This window comes from Homalodisca vitripennis, chromosome 3 (assembly GCF_021130785.1).
Source record: "Homalodisca vitripennis isolate AUS2020 chromosome 3, UT_GWSS_2.1, whole genome shotgun sequence".
NCBI classification, from domain to species: Eukaryota; Metazoa; Arthropoda; class Insecta; order Hemiptera; family Cicadellidae; genus Homalodisca; species Homalodisca vitripennis.
Window position 1 is genome coordinate 63,399,764 of NC_060209.1, and position 21,803 is coordinate 63,421,566.

Genomic DNA, 21,803 nt, shown 5'->3' on the forward strand with positions numbered 1-21,803 from the left:
ATACAAAAAACTTTATTTTTTATTAAAAAAAGCCTGATTATTACAATATTACTCTACCAGAAATAAAACATGTCCCTTAAATAAAAATGAAGAAAGAAAAAAAATAAGGTTCTCACTTTAAGAGAGGGATTACTATAGATTAGGAAAGTTACTATAAGATAACATATTATTATTGAGGATTTGGACGGTTATAGCACTCAGTGGTTTTGTTGATGCTGCATCATGATATACATACAACATTTTCCGTAAAACATTGAGATTGTAGTAGGAGGAAAAGTCAGTGAGGGAGGACAGGAATTTAGAGCTGGGAACGTTTCAAAAGCACTTTAAGCCTACAACCGGAAGCCAATAAACAGGAGGACCTCAACCAATAATTTATAACATAAGATATGTGGATATCATTCTTACTACTATGTAAAACGTTTACATAGTATACTTTACAACGTGTACTTCAGGATAATTTGGAAAGAACTGTAATTCCAATTATCAGTGCCAATTCAAAATAAGCTAAAGCAAGTCCAATTGTATTTTATGTTAGCCACTAATGCCATTTTATTTCCTAAGAATTACATGACATATGAGAACTAAACGTGACATAATATTTTAAAACGTCTTTTACATGTATTTTACAACGTTAAACAACTATTCTAATGAATTAAAGAAATATAAGACTTTTATTCTAATCAATAATAATAATATATTTATTCTGGCGGGAAAAAGAGAAATTGCGTCAGCTTACTGAGCTATATGCTTTAAAAGGCACGTTCAAATTTCATTGTTAGATAGGCACCACTACAGATTTAATTCTTGTCCATGCTGAAAGAGTGCCATGCAATATTTAAATTTCACAGTTAAAATCGTTTTTACGTGTATATTACAGCTTTTGTTCATTTATTCAGTACTAATAGCAGTGTTGAAATAATGGCAGTTTCAGAAAGATAGTGAAAGTACTACAACTCAAGAGTGCATAACAGTTGAGTTTCCACGCGATATTTTATGTGTTAAAATCTCATTTTATTTTATCTTATTTTATTTATTATTTATTGTCATAATTTCATTATCATCAAGTTCACCTATAAGACCTGTGCAAAAATTTGCTATCACTCAGCTAAATGCTGTATAGTAAGAGCAATATCATAAAACTCAGTTTTTTTCCATATTACAATGAAATTTCTTGCAAATATAAAATCTATAAGTTCATTTTAGATATTTTGTGGCCTAGACACACAGATAAATAACACAATACGGACCATAATATAATGACCATCACTTTAAAGTAAATATCGTTTCTACTTCCGTGATTTCTACATTGCATAAACTAATATTTAAGTATTAGTTTTATACAGTTAGAATTTTAAATTCCATTCATGTTGACAATAATAATTCCTTTTATACTCGGTAATAACAAAAACTAAAATAATAATGTAAAAAACATTTATAAAATCTAGTGTTTGTTTTATTTTATGTAGAATATTTTTATACTGAAGAAGTTTGTTTGGAGCAGAGTATGGATCCTGAAATGCCGTAATAAAGTTAATGTAAAATCAAACCACTGGCATCCGGCGAGCAGACATATGATTGGATTAGTGCCTTTGAACTTTTCAAAACCTCATCAGACTGATCTCCATTCTCCTGCTCAAGCCACGTAATACGAGATTGTTGAACCCGAACATAGCAGCTCCCTTTCAACTTTGACCTTTTGTTAACGTGATTGGATGGTATTGAACACAGCCGAAAATGAAAATGAAATATATACAAGTCAAATTTCTTGATGGATAACTTTTTACCTTCGTTATGAAGGATCTAAATGATAATTTAATATGTAGTTTATTTGTTTTTAAGGATTTTTTCGTTTACATGACTGATGATTTTTTTACTACAGAGAAAAAGATATAAAAGGCCTTGAGTATCCCCTGAAAAATAATAGTAATGGTTTTTGAGAGTATCATTCTAGGAGTAAGCCTTGTTGCCGTGATGAAGCATGATATTAAAAAATGTAAATAAGAGTAAACAAAAAACTGGTTCATATTTGCAATTTTTTTTGACAAAAATGTTGCCCATAAGAACGGCTTGAAAGTTTCTGTGATCTCTTGAGTACTGTACGATTGTCGCCGACGTTGGATTCAGATGGACGAGGAAAAGTGTAATCTACTTCAGAAATAAAATACTTTCAAATTGAACAACTAACGTGAGATCAGATTTATCCCGCAAAATCTCAATAGTTAAATCTCATAGTTAAAACTTAATCTTTTATATATAGTTGGCCAGCTAATAATGCTAATTTAGTAGTCGATATATTAAACAAAATGTTTGTTTCATTATTATCAGACCTATAAAGTACAAATAGCTTTGTAATGCATATAACACATACAAATAAACAATATTTAGTACGATGATCTGGTTCCGAGATGTACATTACACGTAAATTCTGGAAGACTTTCAATTAAAAATAATCAGAAAAATAAATGCTGAAAAAGGAGATATTTTGTAAAACATTTATGTTCTCTAAACCTTGTCGAAATTTGGACATTATGTTTTAATAAGGTACCATTTTAATCTCCTAATCACCCTTATATTATAAAGGCACCTACATAAAATCATGATAGTTTTTCCCACCTTTTAATTAAAATATGATATCTAAAACGAAGAATATTGGTTTAAGGACCAAATACATTTACAGAACTTACTAATATAATTTTAGCTGTGTTTTTAATCCAATAGCTATACAATACATGAGTAGTAATGTAAAACTTGATTACAATAAAAATTGATGAAATGCGTACTAAACATACACAAAAAACATTGGAATTTTAAGTTAAAAGAAAAAATTTAAACACTGTTATATTATCTTAATAATAACCACAATTTATGATATCTATCTTCCTTTAAAACTTTATTTATTTATTAAGGCAAAACAGAGTCCATTTACTTCCACACGTAAATGTCTATATATACTGAATCACAAAAAGTACTTGCTCCGCCCGGACTCGAAACCGGATCTCTCACTTGCCGGGTGAATGTGCTACCATTAAACCACAGAGCCCTCACTTTTTACGATTCAATTATTTTGTATTTGGCCGTTTCTCTCACATATGTGTTTTTAAATAACCAAACTAACATATATATATATATATATATATATAAATGTTTATATTGTATGTACTAGTATTCATATTTTATAAACTTTAGGATAGTATTTACGAAATGGCCTGGACTTATGAATAGCCTGGGCAAAATGAAAAAAATATAGAAATGTGATAAATATACAGCTGAAAATTATAAATGTTGTGTCTATATTTCGTGAATTTATAAATACGCTTAGCAGATCAATGACGCAGTTGATTAAACCCAACATTGTAAGAAAAATTCGTCAGAATATTTTCCTTTTATAATTTTATAACAATGTGGCATGTCTTGTACTAGTATGTATCGACAAGAGTCTAGCAGCACTGAAACGCTCCGATATATAAAATAAGTTGCTAACTAACAGTAAAAAAAAATAAAAAGACATGATCTCTATAAATTTTTATAAAAAACTAGGTAGTATTTTTTAAGTTAAATTTAGCTTACTTCTCATAGTTTTATAACAATTAATTGCTCCTATAACCAGTCTTTATTATTACAGACTGACAATTTAACGAAGGTAGTTGAGCTTTTACAAAACAATTTATGTTATAGGAAAACTACGAAAATCGACAAAGAAATTAATTATAAATCTTTCTTAAGAGACAATAAAAATCGCGTATTAGGAAGTAAAAAAAAAAACTCTTTCTATCTTAATTTCAGTATATTTCTTGTAGTTATTTACAGTAGCTTGCATTAAAATCTATGGTGTATTTTGCAAATGCGTGAAAGTGGTTATCATGGTTCCTTTTAAACTCAGACTGTCAGATAATGTAAGCGATTCACAACATAAAGCACATACCTTATTGTATTTACTTTGCACACAGCGAACACCTGTACCTCACAAACTTACATAGTATGAAGTCTGTAACTATCCCCAGCAGACTTGCTTTTAGACACTGTAAGCGTTTCCCACTTAAAACATACATTTTATTGTGTTAACTGTGCACACAGGAAACACCTGTAAATTACGCAGTAGGAAGTCTGTAACTAGTCTCAGAGACTTCCCTACACACAGTTAACAATTGCCCATATAAAGCACACGTGTTACCGTGTTTACTGTGCACACAGGGTACCATAAAAATCTAAGGTGTATTTTGCATACAACATCAGGCCAAATGCATGAAAGCGGTGATCATGGTTCCTTTTAAACTCAGACTGTCAGATAATGTAAGCGTTTCCCACATAAAGCACATACCTTATTGTGTTTACTTTGCACACACCGAACACCTGTACCTCACAACTTACATAGTATGAAGTCTGTAACTATCCCCAGCAGACTTGCTTTTAGACACTGTAAGCGATTCCCACGTAAAACATACATGTTATTGTGTAACTGTGCACACAGGAAACACCTGTAAATTACGCAGTAGGAAGTCTGTAACTAGTCTCAGAGACTTGCCTACACACAGTTAACAATTGCCCATATAAAGCACACGTGTTACTGTGTTTACTGTGCACACAGGGTACCATAAAAATCTAAGGTGTATTTTGCATACAACATCAGGCCAAATGCATGAAAGCGGTGATCATGGTTCCTTTTAAACTCAGACTGTCAGATAATGTAAGCGTTTCCTACATAAAGCACATACCTTATTGTGTTTACTTTGCACACACCGAACACCTGTACCTCACAACTTACATAGTATGAAGTCTGTAACTATCCCCAGCAGACTTGCTTTTAGACACTGTAAGCGTTTCCCACGTAAAACATACATGTTATTGTGTTAACTGTGCACACAGGAAACACCTGTAAATTACGCAGTAGGAAGTCTGTAACTAGTCTCAGAGACTTGCCTACACACAGTTAACAATTGCCCATATAAAGCACACGTGTTACTGTGTTTACTGTGCACACAGGGTACCATAAAAATCTAAGGTGTATTTTGCATACAACATCAGGCCAAATGCATGAAAGCGGTGATCATGGTTCCTTTTAAACTCAGACTGTCAGATAATGTAAGCGTTTCCTACATAAAGCACATACCTTATTGTGTTTACTTTGCACACAGCGAACACCTGTACCTCACAACTTACATAGTATGAAGTCTGTAACTATCCCCAGCAGACTTGCTTTTAGACACTGTAAGCGTTTCCCACGTAAAACATACATGTTATTGTGTTAACTGTGCACACAGGAAACACCTGTAAATTACGCAGTAGGAAGTCTGTAACTAGTCTCAGAGACTTGCCTACACACAGTTAACAATTGCCCATATAAAGCACAAGTGTTACCGTGTTCACTGTGCACACAGGGAATCATAAAAATCTAAGGTGTATTTTGCATACAACATCAGGCCAAATGCTTGAAAGTGGTGATCATGGTTCCTTTTAAACTCAGACTGTCAGATAATGTAAGCGTTTCACACATAAAGCACATATCTTATTGTGTTTACTTTGCACACAGCAAACACCTGTACCTCACAACTTACATAGTAAGAAGTCTGTAATTAGCCTACGTGGACCTGCCTGTCAGACACTGCAATCGTTTTCCACAAAAAGCAAAAGAACGACTTATTGTGTTTAATGAGCACACTGGAAACACCAGAAGCTTGCAGCATACACAATACGAAGTCTATAATTAGTTCCACAAAACATGCCCGTTGTATCTATCTTCTATGATACTAACCGAGTCTGGTATACAGTGGCAACACAATATTTTCTATCAAACTGTTTATGATCTTCTTGCATCAATCTAACATGCAAAGAATTAATAATACCTAAAATTTAAAACAAATATGCTACGATATGGAATTATTGTTATACAATTCTTTTCGTATGCAATTATTATATCCTCTCTATTTAAAGTCGGGCTGATATGAAACTAGTACGGGTTTAAAATACATATCTTTACTACTAACGTAAAGCAAAGCATGGTGTTAAAAAATTTTAACGTCTTTATCAAAGTTTTTTTTTAATGAGCCTAACATTTTTATAAATTTGAATATGCAAGATCCACAATTTTCACGATTTAATAAGACTTCTGTTCGTTAAATCGACAAAAATTAACTCGTAATATTACTTGATACATTACATGATGATGATGATGATGATGTACTCGTAACCATTAGATGTTGAAAACATACAGTTTTCTGATTAAGTTATCCGTAAATTGTACGTATAAAAAATCAAGGGCTATGTACAGTAATAATATTTCTTCTACTTGTATAACTCACTTATTCTTTATGTAAATATTTACCAACGTTCAATTTTAAATTATTAACCTTTTTAATTAAATCTTCACCACACCTAAAATATTAATACTAGCAGTTATCCTTGGCATCGAACGAAACTTCAAGTTGAAACAGGGAAATTAAGAACATATTTATTTTACATACATTCTCAACACCATACATACATTCAGTGACTATGATGGGTCATAGTCACTGAAAAACATTCCGATATCCTGATTCATTTTATTTTTGAGTTTCAGAACGCTGTTTCCCAGCTCAACAGTCTTTGCATAAATATGAATTCTTTTACTATGAACCTTACTCTAGGATATTTAAAATATAAATATAACCAAATTTAAAATAATAGATTTTTGAATAAAGTATGTGGTTGTAAAGCTGTTTTACAGTTTTTACTTATAACAGTTAATTAAATTTAATTACTCAGTCAGTCAGCCAGGACATTTACTTTTATATATTAAAATGTGTCTCAAAAGTCTTTACCATTCTTTATAGGTGTTATTTCTACACAGAATACAAAACTAAAATATCATATTAATGAATTAAACATTTATTGATTATCAGAACAGCTACCATTTTTATTTTACACGTATGCATTTTAAACTAGCTGTTACCTGTTGCTCTCTTAGCAATTTATTTTATAATACTACTTATTAAAATCAGTTATAATAAATATGATTGATTCCTATTCAGTTTTTAAACGGAAGTGTATACCTTCACTACGTGGATATTTGTGTAACGTTATCGGTTATTTGTATCAGAAAAAAACCTAACTCTCATATCAGGTGTTCACCAGTACGAGAATTTTGTTTTAAATTATTCTACTTATAACATCGCAGCTTAGTTTGCCCAATAAAAGAATATACAAATTTCACAGAAAACTACTTCGTTCAAAGATTGCGTAATTTTATCCCTTGTCATATATTTCGGTGTAAGATGTATATTTATTCATAGGACTGAGAAGCTTTAGTTTTGTTAAAATGTATGTACTTTCGGCCGCTGTAATTCACTTACTGTGTCAAAATTTAGTTTTTCCTTATTTATCCAATGAAAAACCTATATACGCCTCTCTTGGATATATATTTTTGCCGTACAGTGTCTAATTTTGTTCCAGAATATTTATAGTTCCATGGTTGAGTTTGCCTTTTTACCTCGATGAAGAAAGTATATATACATATGTAGGACTGAGAAGCCGTAGGGCCTAGGGAAAATCCTAATAACTTCTACCTCTACCTACTGTTTAAAGCAGTAATTTAGTATTAAGTTCAAACAACGTCCTCAAATAATCGTTTATTATATTTTTTATTACAGCCTTAGTATTTTTCCGCGCTACAGTCTTGGAAAAAAGATCGCTTAGGAATGTAACTGTTAATTTATCTATTTTATTTAAGCCACTATTAAAATGGCAAATGATAATGTGTAGTATCTTGTGTGACAACATTCACAGATTTGATTATTGAGATTGGATTCATAACTGTATGTATAGCATTTAAAATTATGTTTTTAATTCCCACTTTATTGTCAGCTGTTCTCAGAAGAAGCGCTTAGCAAAAACTTTTGAGTTTTCCTACTAAATTATTCACAAAATAAAACTTTAAAATTACTTCCATTCACGTTGATGACGACTTGCACCCCGCAGCGGCAGCATATTGGACCGAGAATTGAGTTGTATTCACAAAAAGAAAGATTCTATCAAAGTATTATTCAAAGAAGAATGATTTTAGGACTCAAGAACTCGCATAAAAATGACAATTTTACTTAGGGATAAGACACACGAGACGGTAAACGGTGAACTGTCGAACGGCTCTAAAGTCAAGATATAAAAAACTACTACGCGTGGTAATTAGGTTACTTACTATTCCGCCAAGAATTTTCGAGAACATCGGAGAAAATTACTACTAACCATTAACGAGTCTCTTTTAAAAATGCATATTTATATTATATATAATGTAACTAAATAACGGTAGAGTATAACATTATTAAACCTTAAGGTTACGTAACATATACAACCATGTTTGAGACTGTCGTAAGTTAAAAGGATAGAAGTTACTATGTATGAATGCAACTTTGTGGTAGACATAAATCTATCACGGGATGTCCGAGACAATTCGTGATTTATGATCATCCAACTTTACAAGCCCAGCTATAACGTATGTGGATATGACCACTTTTACGACAAGGACTAGTGGTTTCTTGTCACTGGGGTTATTTGTGATATATATATATATATATATATATATTATATATATATATATATATATATATACTCCACATTTATTGTATAGTAAAATATTTTACATCCCAAGCAAAGTAACGTTAACTAATGTAGTTAACTCAAACAGTATGTAGATCATAACAAAACTGAGGCGTAAATGTATTACCATACTATAAAATTTTTTATGTAACCTTAGTTATATCTTTAAACCTATTAATAAGAAGATAGTTGACCATAATACCACGTTTATTATAACAGCCCTTTCTGAAATTCCATCAAATATTTTCATACTACCTCCTTATAATTTTTCACAGTGGAAGAGAGACAATACGGGTAAAAATTTCTTGCATCCACTGGCAAAAAAGGGAACCTATGTCAGCCTACTGTGTGCATGATCTCAACGACACGTAAATTCCATAATTGGAAATGAAATAAAATATAAATTGTTTTTATCTGTGCTACAAATTAAGTTTCATGCAAAATTACAAAGCTACAGATGGCACTTTTCTCAAGATTTACTGCCACAGGTTACTTTTAGAGGCTTCTTAATTTAATTTGGATTTATATCAGTGTTTAAATAGCAATATTCTACACACGAAGTTAAAATAAAATTGTCATGTCCGTTGTGGGATATTTAGGTTACATGCTTTATAATGCCATATGATAAAATCTCTTGTCAATAACAGAGTGTAATTAGAACTTTATTTATTCTGCTATTTTCTCATTGCCATCATAGTTACCTATAAGTCAATATAAAAATATCCGCTCAGCCAAATCCAATAGAGTGACGTGCACCATCATCATAAACAATGATCCTCATGTAGAAGTGAAGGTTCACAATTTGCAATATCAAATCATCTATTGGTCAGTTCAATGCAGGATATCATTTAACAAACAGAAATGAAAGTTTTCATCCCTACAAGTGATGGGCTACGCGGGCGCTCAACCAATAAAATTCAAATGCTATGTTGTTAAAAAGCAGCCATTTAAAAAAAAAAGTAGAAACATAACTGACGTCCTAAATTATGACACTGCATGCATATCTTAACAAGCTAGGAGCTACACCAAGTACACAGGCTTAGTTGAAGTTGAATGCAAAATTTCACTATAGCTCATTTCAACTCCTGCAGACAGATACAGTATACTGGCAGACTTCATACGAAAAAGAAATGTTTACATCCCTGCAACATAAAAGAGACATTGTGTCAGCATACTGGGGGATAGACTTCAAACAAGCTCAGCTAAGTTTCATAGTTAGACATTCACCATTATAGAACTCATACTTTTCTATATAGAAATGTAGTTTATGCTACATTTTAAGCCTACAGATTATGTCTTTTTAGAATTATTTTGCAACATGATATATATTTTTATTCACTGAATTAGGTTTTACAACTATATTTACATATCAAACGTTCCGGTGATGTTGGGTGGATATTTTAATGTATTAAAATTTATAAAGTGCGATGAAACTCAATCCGATTACCCTTTAACATTTACCTTCCACTGGACTATGTTTTCCTTTTAACGTATGCATAAATTACGATTTTCTCCTAGTTGTTTACTAATTTCATTATTCAGCAAATTTCTCGTTTCCAATGTGCTTGCCTATAAAAATAATAAAATATATATGCAAACACTTACGAAAATTCTTCGGAATGATATGCATCACGATTATACTCAGTTTTGATTTGTGTAACATTTATGATTCATGCAAAGTTAAAAGTATATTAGTCAATTCGATCTCGAGATTTCGTTTGGAAAGACACAGACTGACAAAATCAACATTTATCAAGCCCAACGCTGAGCTAGTTTTATTCGATGGTTAATTGTAAGTAAATTAGTTACAGATGAAAAAGTAATAAAAATAATATTTCCATTCTGCGTTACAAATCCGGATTGTAATTCCACAAAATTTGCGACTGGGTTTCCTTAAATTTTCAAAAGTTTCTAATAGTCTTTATCACATTTGTGAGTTTTCTAAAGCAAAAAATCTTACATAGATAAAGGTGTAGATAAATATAAAGGTAAATAAGAAACATTTATATAAAAATTATAATCATCTTCTATTTATTTCTGTTTGGTGTTATCATACACAAATCCTGAAATTTGAAACTGTTAGATTTAAAGTCCGTATAATATTATGTTCAATCGATATCTCTCTTTTAAACTTTAATCGCATAGTAAAGTGATCACTAAAAAAATAGTTAATCTCTTAAGGCTTGAACGCAATTAAAAGTTTTTAACAGTGAGATAAATTACGAGGTACTAGACTATCTACGACATGGTCATAACTCTGAAATTAATTTATAGCACGTATCCAAGAAACTTCTATCTATGCCTTTATTCATGACAAATTTACATTTTTAAATCAGTTAGTTTTTTTAATATCATGCACATAGCAAAAGACATAGAAATGATACTTTTCAAGTCACAAGTTTTATTCAAAAATCTATTATTTTAAATTTTGTTACATTTATATTTTAAATATCCTAGTAATGTTCATAGTAAAAGAATTCATATTTATGCAAACACTGTTGAGCTCGGAAACACCGTTCTGTAAACTCAAATATAAAATGAATCAGGATATCGGAATGTTTTTCAGTGACTATGACCCATCTCAGGAGTGTTGAGAATGTATGTAAAATAAATATGTTCTTAATTTCCCTGTTTCAACTTGAAATTTCGTTCGATGCCAAGGATAACTGCTAGTATTAATATTTTAGGTGTGGTGAAGTTTTAATTAAAAAGGTTAATAATTTAAAATTGAACGTTGGAAAATATTTACATAAAACATAAGTGAGTTATACAAGTAGAAGAAATATTATTACTGTACATAGCCCTTGATTTTTTATATCGTACCATTTACGGATAACTTAATCCGAAAACTGTATGTTTTCAACATCTAAAGTCACTTTTGAGTGATTTGATTCGTTTTTCAGCCATTGCAACTGATAGGCAGTGATACTTTTATTTCCCACATCGAATATGTGCTCTTCATTTGAATATATTAAAATTATTACTAAGTTTCTGTTAAAACACATATCTTGTAGTCGAATTTGAGTCGGCTGTTCAATTGATCTCTCTTCTTCCAAGTAAGTAAAGAGTTTTTAATAATTTCGTATTCCACCTATTATCTGAATTATAAATGACGGCATATTTACGTGCAATTCCTTTTTAGAAGTATTTATTATTATAGTAATTATATTTTATGTTAGCAAATAATGTAAATTTTTCATTAAAACCCAACTAATTAAAATTTAAAAATTTTATGTTGTACATCAATTCAAATTATTGCGTATTAAAATCTCTTAAAAGAAGATTGTGGCATCTAATAACACTTAACTATTATAATATATTACATGATGCTCATTATTAGGCTCATGCAATCTACAGTAAATCAAATAAGTTTAGTATATCTTGACTGTATTTATGCCTCCATTCAAAAAAAGAAACTATTACTTGTAAACAACATAAAATTAAACCAGTTCCCTACGAAACGTGTTAAAGGCGTTCCACGAAACGAATTATTAAATAAGGACGTGACTAATACACGGGAATAAATAATGAACAATACGCTAGCTACAGTATATCTCCATAGTATACGGCGTTTTGAACACGGTAACTTTAAGTTTTTTTTCGCTTGTCGCAGTTTAAGTTTAAATTTATAATCTTCCTCCAGTACACTTGAAAGTATTTGCAATTATATAAACTTTTACTTTACGATAATTGTAGATGTAACTTTGTGTTGACTTGTGGGAGGTAGCCTTAAAAATAGGCATGTTAGTATATGGATTTCTAATATGTTAAAACATCTAAAATGCCTGAACAACATATGAGTGGATTTAATAACAAATTATATAAAATGCAGTTTATTGGTAACACTTTTGTAACAATATGTCATCCAAGAGATATGATAACTGAAGGCCCTAAGGTACTTATAATAAACGTCGTACTAAGTAAAAGTAAACCGTTTTGAGTAGAATATTTCAGGTCTCTATAACACTGACTCCGTGATATGTAAATTTAAATAGCCTATTACGGGATTTTTAATATTAACTCTGAGGCTAAACACAGGTCAATGTGCGCATGTCTCAGAAGATAAGAAACATAAAGTAAATGTTTATCAACATATGTAACTATAATATAGAGCTTTGATACATGTATGTAAAGTTGTATTATAACCTCTTAATTTATGTCAAACAAGATATAAATAGTGTAACAGTTAATTATTCATAAAAGCTGTGATTTTCACAAATTTATTACGCTGTACGGTTACCTGACACTGTTACTTTAACTTTTTAGTATTCCTCAATACCAGTTGACATAAGACCAGTGGGGACTATCATCTTGGAGTGACAATAACTTTAGTCTTCTGAATGGGCTTCAATTAAATTAATTATCCAAAAGATTCAATTATTTAGTAAAATAGATTCACACACTTTCCTCTCAGCGGGTGACTAAAAAAATATTTGCGGCGTTTATGGGATTTTAGGTAACTGCGATATTTAACACTGGAAAGAGCTCTTAGATTTTTATATTCTCGTACGATTTCCTTCTACGTTTTATCTGCTATATAAACAATATTTCTGATAGTAACATCAATAAATATAGTTTGTGATTCAGTTGCTGGGTAAAAATCTACTTGGCAAAAATATAGGTTTTCACCCTTAAATTTAAAGTTTCATTAACATACCCAGCGTTACTACGGACTCTATGGAACAAAGGTAAGACCAGAACAGACACGTAGTGACAATGGTGGCTATGTGATAGTTATGGTGAATGTACGCTAAAATCAGGTAAATGCTTTGGAAGGCTAATACCTCTTTAACAAGCCCGGGGATAGCAGAAATCGTATAAAAACGAGCCCCTGGTTTAATCAAAAGTGAATTATTCCCCCTACATTAATTCATAATATATAGTCTTCTGATAATAACTTTATTAATGCATTTATTTAAGCTCCTTCTAGAATATTTAAGAATAAATCCTTGTCATTATAAAATGTAAACCTGTTCGTTTGCAAACGGTACGATTCATTCCAGTGTTCAAAACATAAACTAATATTAAATGAATATAAACACTAATACGGTTACAATTACTGAGCTCTTGAATGCCTGGTTCATTTGAGTAATTTATTACTTTATATTCTACCCTCAATAAATACTATCAAATTCAGTGACAAATAACTGATAGGAAATTGAATAGCTTTGAATAACAAGTACGTGAGGTAGGTATATTAGAAGATTGCTGGGTTCGCATAGAGACAGCCAGATATCCTTAATATCGTCTGTACCCTGGAGACATTGTTCGCCAATACATTTTACATTTACTTGCATGTGTAGGTTGCCTTTGAACATTCAGCGTACAATGTACTATAACATTGCAACTTGGATCACTTTTCTTAATATATTGTTGTAGCTTCTCAATAGCAGTTTTGAATTTATTGTTTTGATGTATGTTTTTTTATTTTGTAAGAATATTTAATTTTTTAAAGGCAAAGCTTAGTTATTCAGTGACTTCAGTAATCATCAATTAGAAGGCCAGCATAAATTTTGTTGGTACTTACAGTTTTCGGAATAGGTTACAGTGCTGCCTTTAAGGCCCTTTTTGGAAAGGGAAGCATTGAGGAGACTAACGTTACCTGGGCTCAGGTACCCAGGTCACTGATGTCCATCATCGCCAAACCCTAGTACCGTTCACGCAGCTCACACATAATTTTTTCGCAAGGATTATGGACTCGAGGATGGGACTGTCGGGAGGCAGATCGTATCGGTATCAGTGTGGTAGAGACAACACCAGAAGGTTAGAGGAGATAATTATAAAAATCTGTGAAATATACGTCATGTGTTTATTGTATTAATGGAGTTAATGTTTTTGCGACAATTGGACCATGACTACGTCCCTTTGATGGAACCAAGCATACATTTTTTTTCGGTCAACTGGTCGTTGGCTGTCTGAATTGCGGCGTAGTAACCTGCTTGTGTCTTTGTTACATCGTGTTTGTTAGCGGACCCTGATCATTTTAAATATCCTTCCGTACCCTAAATATATAGTAAATATGATTTGCAATTTTATTGTATTTTTATACATACACCGTATAATATAAATATATATTTCTATTGTTTCAGTTGGCCATATGTTTATTCAAATTAAATTATATTATAAATAACGGTTCCACACTTATTGTAACCATAAAAAAACAACTTTTAAACATATATATAGCCTAACTGGTGAGGGAAAGTCTTAGAATTTTCTTTGGTTGTAATAAATTTATTAGTGTTAGTATACAGCAAAATAAATATTAATTTTAACTTTAAACGTATTAAAAAGGTGCATTTGTGTAAAATATTTTTAAAAGTTGTATAACTAATTTATTAAGGAATGTTTCCTTTTATATTACAAAAGAGTGAAAAACTCCATTATCTTCATGTATAATGTTATTAGTTATAGTTCGGATTTAAAATAAATTTTCATCTTGTAGGTAAAAGCCTAACTTAATGTTCTATATTTTATTAGCTATATCGAAAATAACAAGGTACTGTTCTCTACAGTTACACCTTTCTGTCCTAAAAATAGTTTATTTTAGTTAAAAGTAAAGCAGTAAAGTATTATAGTAAATATTTACATTTTATTAATCCAATTAATCAACAATATTGTTTTTGAATAATATAACAATACTGGAAATACATTATAAAATTTTATAAATATTTCTTCAGCTCTATTTCCCTACATATGTTACATAAAATTTTAATTATATATTTAATTTGTATATAATAAGTTTTATAGTACGCATATTGATTTTTAATTGAAATTAAATGGAACAAGTAATTATAATTTTTTTTAAACCTGATGTTAAGAAATAAAAAAAATGTAAATGGTGTATACAACATTAAAACGTTTAAATTTTAAAGTTCAGAATCTTTCGCATAATGGATATTCATTCATTTACAGGCAAAACTCCAATACACATGTCTTTTATTTCAATAATGCTTTTCGTTTATCATTAAAACATTTTCAGTCTCACGTAACTGAAATAAAAGCGGTTATGATCTAATAAAATAAATAATAAAACGACAAAATAAGAACTGGATTATTTGTTTTCAAATTAATTCATATTTTGGTCTTTACCCTAATTTTAGTGAAATGATTCCAGTAAACCTTTTCTGAAAAACCATAAGCCCTTAATAATACGTAAAACATGGTCAAATAACATAATGAGATAACTTATGTTAGTATTGTAAAAAGTTATACTATACGCTCAAAGTTGAAAGGCACCCTACATTTGCAATGTAAAATGTATTGACGAACAATGTCTGCAGGAAAAAGACGATATTAGGGATATCTGGCCGTCTCTGTGCAAACCCTACAATATTCTCATATATCTCACGCTTTTGTCATAAGTTGTAAACATCTTTTTATACGTTATTCATAATTAAATTTTATACTATTTATTGGAAATAAAATACAATTTAATAAGTTACTATTATAAACCAGTGATTAAAGAGTTCAATAGTTGTAACCGCTTTATTGTTTTTATAAGTTTCATATTTATTAACTTTTTTCTAACATTGGAGTGAATCCTACAGGTTGCAAATTAACAAGTTGAATTAGTTAAATCACACGGATCCCTTCACAAATATTCTATAAAACACTTAAATAGATGCGTTAATAAATTTTATAATTTTAAGAAAAATAAAGTTTGACTCTTATATAAGAATAATTACTTCTGATTAAATCATTTACTATGATATTTTGCAAACACATGCAGAGTGATGATACGATGATTCATATTAAGAAATGAAACTTTGCGTGAAATTTCTAGTCTAAAAGTCTTTTCCTTTTATCAATATCATGCATACGGATATACAGCACTGAAGACAACACAGTCAAATTCAGCCAATTAGAGACTTTTTTTAGTATTCGTTAAGCTTTAAAATTCGTTCCCGGAGAGATGTAAAATGTTTGCATTATTTACTTGCCGTATGACTGTACCGACACCTGAGTATACGTATATAAAGGAGAGGTGAACGACTTCTGAATAACACATGAGACCTAAGTCCTACATACACGTCGATAGCCACCAGTCCATACGTGGTGTCTTAGTGTCTTAATATAATGCCTACCCAACCAGGCTAACTTATGCATATAAAAACACTATATTATGGTTACTTGGATAAATAAACATTTTATTATATTAGGGTAAATCATGTAGTATAATACCACCGTCTGATAAGTTCGTTCTAATTATTTATTGATTTACCTTACTTAAAAGGATAAGGTAAATTGTTTTGAAACTGTAATTAATAGAACTGATATTTATTAAGCTATTATTTATCTCTCCTTCATGATACATTTTATATTATTGAAGTTTTAAACTTGCCTTAAATTAGCTTACAATATAGTGTTAAATCATTGGTTTTATTTTAATATATACAATGTTCATATAGTTATTGAGAATGTTTTGGCTTAATTATTTTTATAAATTTTTAAAAATGGTACTTTTGATAAAGTGTTATATATATAGTTTTTATAATGATACTCTTAAAAAGGGAGAAAAGTCTAACAACCAAACAAACGTAAAACTTAATAATATTTTATAAATACATTTACTAATTTATACTTGTAAATACTAATTATTTGCGTTTACAGTACTAAATGACTAAACATAATTTATGTTTTAATATAGTTTGTCTTGAAATTTGAACAAGAAACACTGTTAAGGGCAATAGTGATTAGAACTTCAAGAAGATGGCAACGAGACACCAAATAAGGATTTATTCACAGTAATGGTTTGCAATTCTTCGCTGTTATAAAGGTATTTCATATCATAAAGAATTTATAAAATGTATAGTCAAAAATAAAACACGTTTACTAAAAGTATGTTAATTAAGTAAATACTACTACAGGTCGTTTTAAAATATCACATTAGCATGTAGTAGTATGTAAGAACACTGCTTAAGACTGCCATACCAATATACTACTTGCAAAAAAGTATAAAATGTCATCGAATAGAATTCTATTTGAGTGGATGTAGTTTCTTAATAATAATGAAGTCCTCAATAACTAAGTACTACTTGAGGTCAAGTCCTCTTTTGACAGTAGAGTTGACCGCGAGTTAAGACTCTTGATCTCACTTGATCAAGTGTACTTCAGAATGTCATCGTAATTTCATACTTTTTTCCATTCAACACACCTCGTTTATGAATACTTATTAATCCGTTCTCCAAGTATTTGATAAACATTCATAAAGGTTATCAGCGTTTTGTTGTGCCAGGGAGACTTCAGCAACGAAACACGTCATAATTTTTTAATAAATGCATGTGTTGTGTTAACGGCAAGGGTAAACTACTCCACATGTCATATAAGAGGCTTCGCTGGTTCCAAAATATATACATCATGTGATTCTCGAAATGTCATACGAATAGACGGAAAGGCATGTAACCAAGCTGTGAATACATTTTTGTATCTCCATGGAAGACAAAGAGGAAATTGAGTCAGCCTCCTGAGCATTATTATTCAGTGGAACCTAGTAAAATTCCATGATGGGACAATAATTTCTTGCCTGTGTAGACATGACATTTTCTATAATGTTTAAAAGTTTACACATTAAATATTTTAGAACATATTACTACATGAAACATTCACATTTCTTGTTTGTTAATTAGGTTACTTCATTACTTTTAAAATAGTAAATTATGCGGAGAGCGAGGACTGTTACTACAAAGCAAGATTAGCCTAAGAATCAAATGTTGCAACCGTCTCTTAAACAATGCATTTTTCAAATGTTTATGGAGCCTCGTGCAAACGTTTATATCTACAGGTTAGTTAATTTTACTCGTAGATTGCAGACAGGCAAACGGACATATATGTAGTTTTTTCTTAACTCGCCAAACAGTTGCGATCTTGTAAACATTATTCCTTGCAAAATAACTAAGTAAATTAATTATCTAAATTTGCTATTACTGGATTACTGTTGGTTTGCTTAGGACTTTACTTCTAATACATAATTAACTAAAATATCATGTAACAATCGGTAAAACGATATGTTTCACGAGGGGACATAGTGTATGAGATAATCCAATATATGATTATTCCCTTTAAATATTAAGTTGCGTTTCCTGTTAAAATGTGGGACTATGAACTTCAAATCTTAAAGGGAAAGGAATATTATAATAACAGGACTTATTCAGTACTGGGATTGCTATATAATTGAACGTATTACTGCTTCACTTTTGTGGGAATATCAAAAATCTAAAAAAGGTGTAATTCCACAAAATGGAAACCTCTAGTTGTTTTTCTTATAGTCAAAGTAGAAATATTAATATCTCATAGGAATTCTTCTGAAAAGCCCACGTGGCTTTTTTTGGACGCATTTACCGGTATGTAGTATGAAACATGTATCAATGTTAATAAATACTTATTTATGGTAAGAAATAAATCCGATCTATATGTCCATATCAAAATTCTATATCATAAGCTATTACAGTTATGTTGCAGTAACTAATTGAACATCTTAAAAAATATATACTTTTTACAAACAATATTGTGATGTATTTATATCGTTTTAAATTTTCAGCCGTCTAAAATTTTTTACAGTATATGTCAACGCCAAAATTGTAAGGTACATCATCGAATAGCTTATCAGTGTGTTTAAACAAACTGGCTTATCTAAAGTCATCTGGGAGATGTTCAAAAACATGCATTCAACGAATTGCAGTATCAAATGATAGGCCCTGTATGAAATCCTTATCTTATTGCCTTAGAATAGTAGTTGCATGTATATAGCTAAATACAATTCTGTATAAGAAGTGGTCTTAAAAAATCAACACATTCCTCTTCAAAAACGTCTACATCTTATTGATAATCAGGTCATATTAGACCAAAGTGATCATTCCCCTTATCTTTATATCTTGAGAATCATTTCAATGATCAAATTTATCGGTTCTTTAGTTTTCAGGAAGACCCAGTATACGTGAAAGCAAACTTTTAAGTAACTAAGAGCAATACTACGACTTAATAGAAAACTTTAATATTTAAATATTAATGGGAAAGGAATGTGTTTTTATTGTCTAGAAAAAATAATTTCACAAACGTCCTGAGTTTGATTAAGTATGTCGGATACCAGCAAATTTTGGCACAATACTCCTCACGTAATTGATAGCTTAACTCGATTACTTTTGTGCCTTTAGTATAGTAAAATAGTCAGTATACATTTGTATATGTCATAAATTTAATTACTCCTCTGATACAGTATTTAATATTATACCTAAATACTAACCTAAATATACTGTTTTTTATTTTTCGTATTGATGCTTGGATACAAAAGGGATATTTTAGGGACATTGGGAACATAGCGTGATTCTATTAGATATAAAATTTAGGATTTTACTTCACATAATTGCTTCTTTTAAATTATTTTGTGATAGTAACTAATCCTATAGAAAAACTTAAAGTGTAATAAAAGCGAGGTCTATAATGTATAATTTGTATTACTGCTACAAACAACCATATCCAATTGTTGTAATACATTATTATTAAAGGTTTGCTAGTTCCAATAATTTTATAGAGCTATAGAGATGTTCAGGCAACGAAATACTGATCAAGATAAGCCAATGGTTGACCCTAATATAGGTATCAGCTTTTACGTGATGCACCGTCAGTGCTTCGATGACAATGGAGATTGATTCACATGCATTATAATCTCTTACATTGTACTTTTTTATAGATATATTGTATTATATGCCCCTAAAAATTATTTAGATGTTGGAATATTTATCATATATTTTACTAAATATAAAACAGTATGGTAAATATAAATAGCTCTTTCCATAATTAGTTAGGTGTTTTACAAAATACAACATGATTCAAAATTAAAAGCACCTAAAGAAATTATATTTCTAGACCATATAGATTCCAGGTTTATAGCTCCGCAATCCTTGTAATGTTTATCTAATAAAGGTGGAATTGCTGTTAATAAATTTAAAGATGTTTCATACTAAACTGTTGAATAAAACATGTATAAAATTGGTTCTGTAAATAAAGAAACGGAAAGGCTATAGGTTTAAGTACGGTCTTGTATTTAATTGTGTATATGTACATGTAGGAAATAAACATTTTGTTAATTAAATATTTATTTCCGTATCAACTACTCTCTCCTAGATTTTTGAACAAATAGCTAAGAACCACACCTGGAGAACAAAACTGCTGGTAATGGAACCAGAGCTAATTGTTTCCAAAGTGTTAATTATCAGTAGGTGCTTCTGCTCTTGCAACTTAATCTGTTGAAAGAGATCCTGTTTGAATAAAATATCCTCCAGAAATATCTCCATGGATTATAAAGCGGTTACGGGTGGCTAACAACGCAAACGACATGTAAACTTGTACAAACTAATTAACCCAAACGCGGGAGTCAGGGTGTAGAAGCTGACAACATGGCGTGCCCGCCATTTTAAACAACTGTTTGGGATAATTACTTTTTTCACGTAGAACCACCTAACTAGACTATGTCATCCAATCACGAGCCTCCAGCGCGGATCGGACGTGTGGTTGCAGTGGTATATACAGTAGTTAGAAAGCGAAGAAAACTATATTCATTTAAGTGGTATACGAAAAAAACTAAGCATTTGTCGTGAAATTAATATTGAAGATTTTTTTTTTTGCTTTATTTAATGACATACAAAAGCAACAAGTAATGGTCTTTTAAGACTTGGAATTATTTTTAGTTTGATATTTTTGTAGCAAATTGTCAGACACTTTCTTATTACTCTTATCAGCAATCGGCAACTAGAAATTAATTTTTCCGATTACAGATACAGATTTGATCGTATCTTATAATTGTTAGATTATGCTGAAAGTAGTATAAATTGAAGTGTATGATTTAAATTAATTTCTGGTGGGTTAGGCCATAATAAAAAATTACCTAAAAATAAAAGTTTAAAAGGTATTAAGGTAAAAGTAACAACTTACATATTCAACAATTTGCTCCCATCCCATTTTATAGTTTAAAAAACGGGCTGAGGCAGGTTTTGAAAGTCTTCTCCTATTTTCAAAATGTCCTATGACTTGGCTATGTTTGGGAGTGTTTACCGTTACAAATCAATGATCATTGTTATTATTTTGTATTGACTCATTCGTGGTTTAAAACAATTAAAATTACAAATATCGAATATAAAACACGTTATGTGTGTGTTGGTATTTTACAAATAATTAAATCACTGTGGTGAAAACAGTGTAATGTAAATTTGTTCTAATCCTTGGATATTTTATTGACCTAG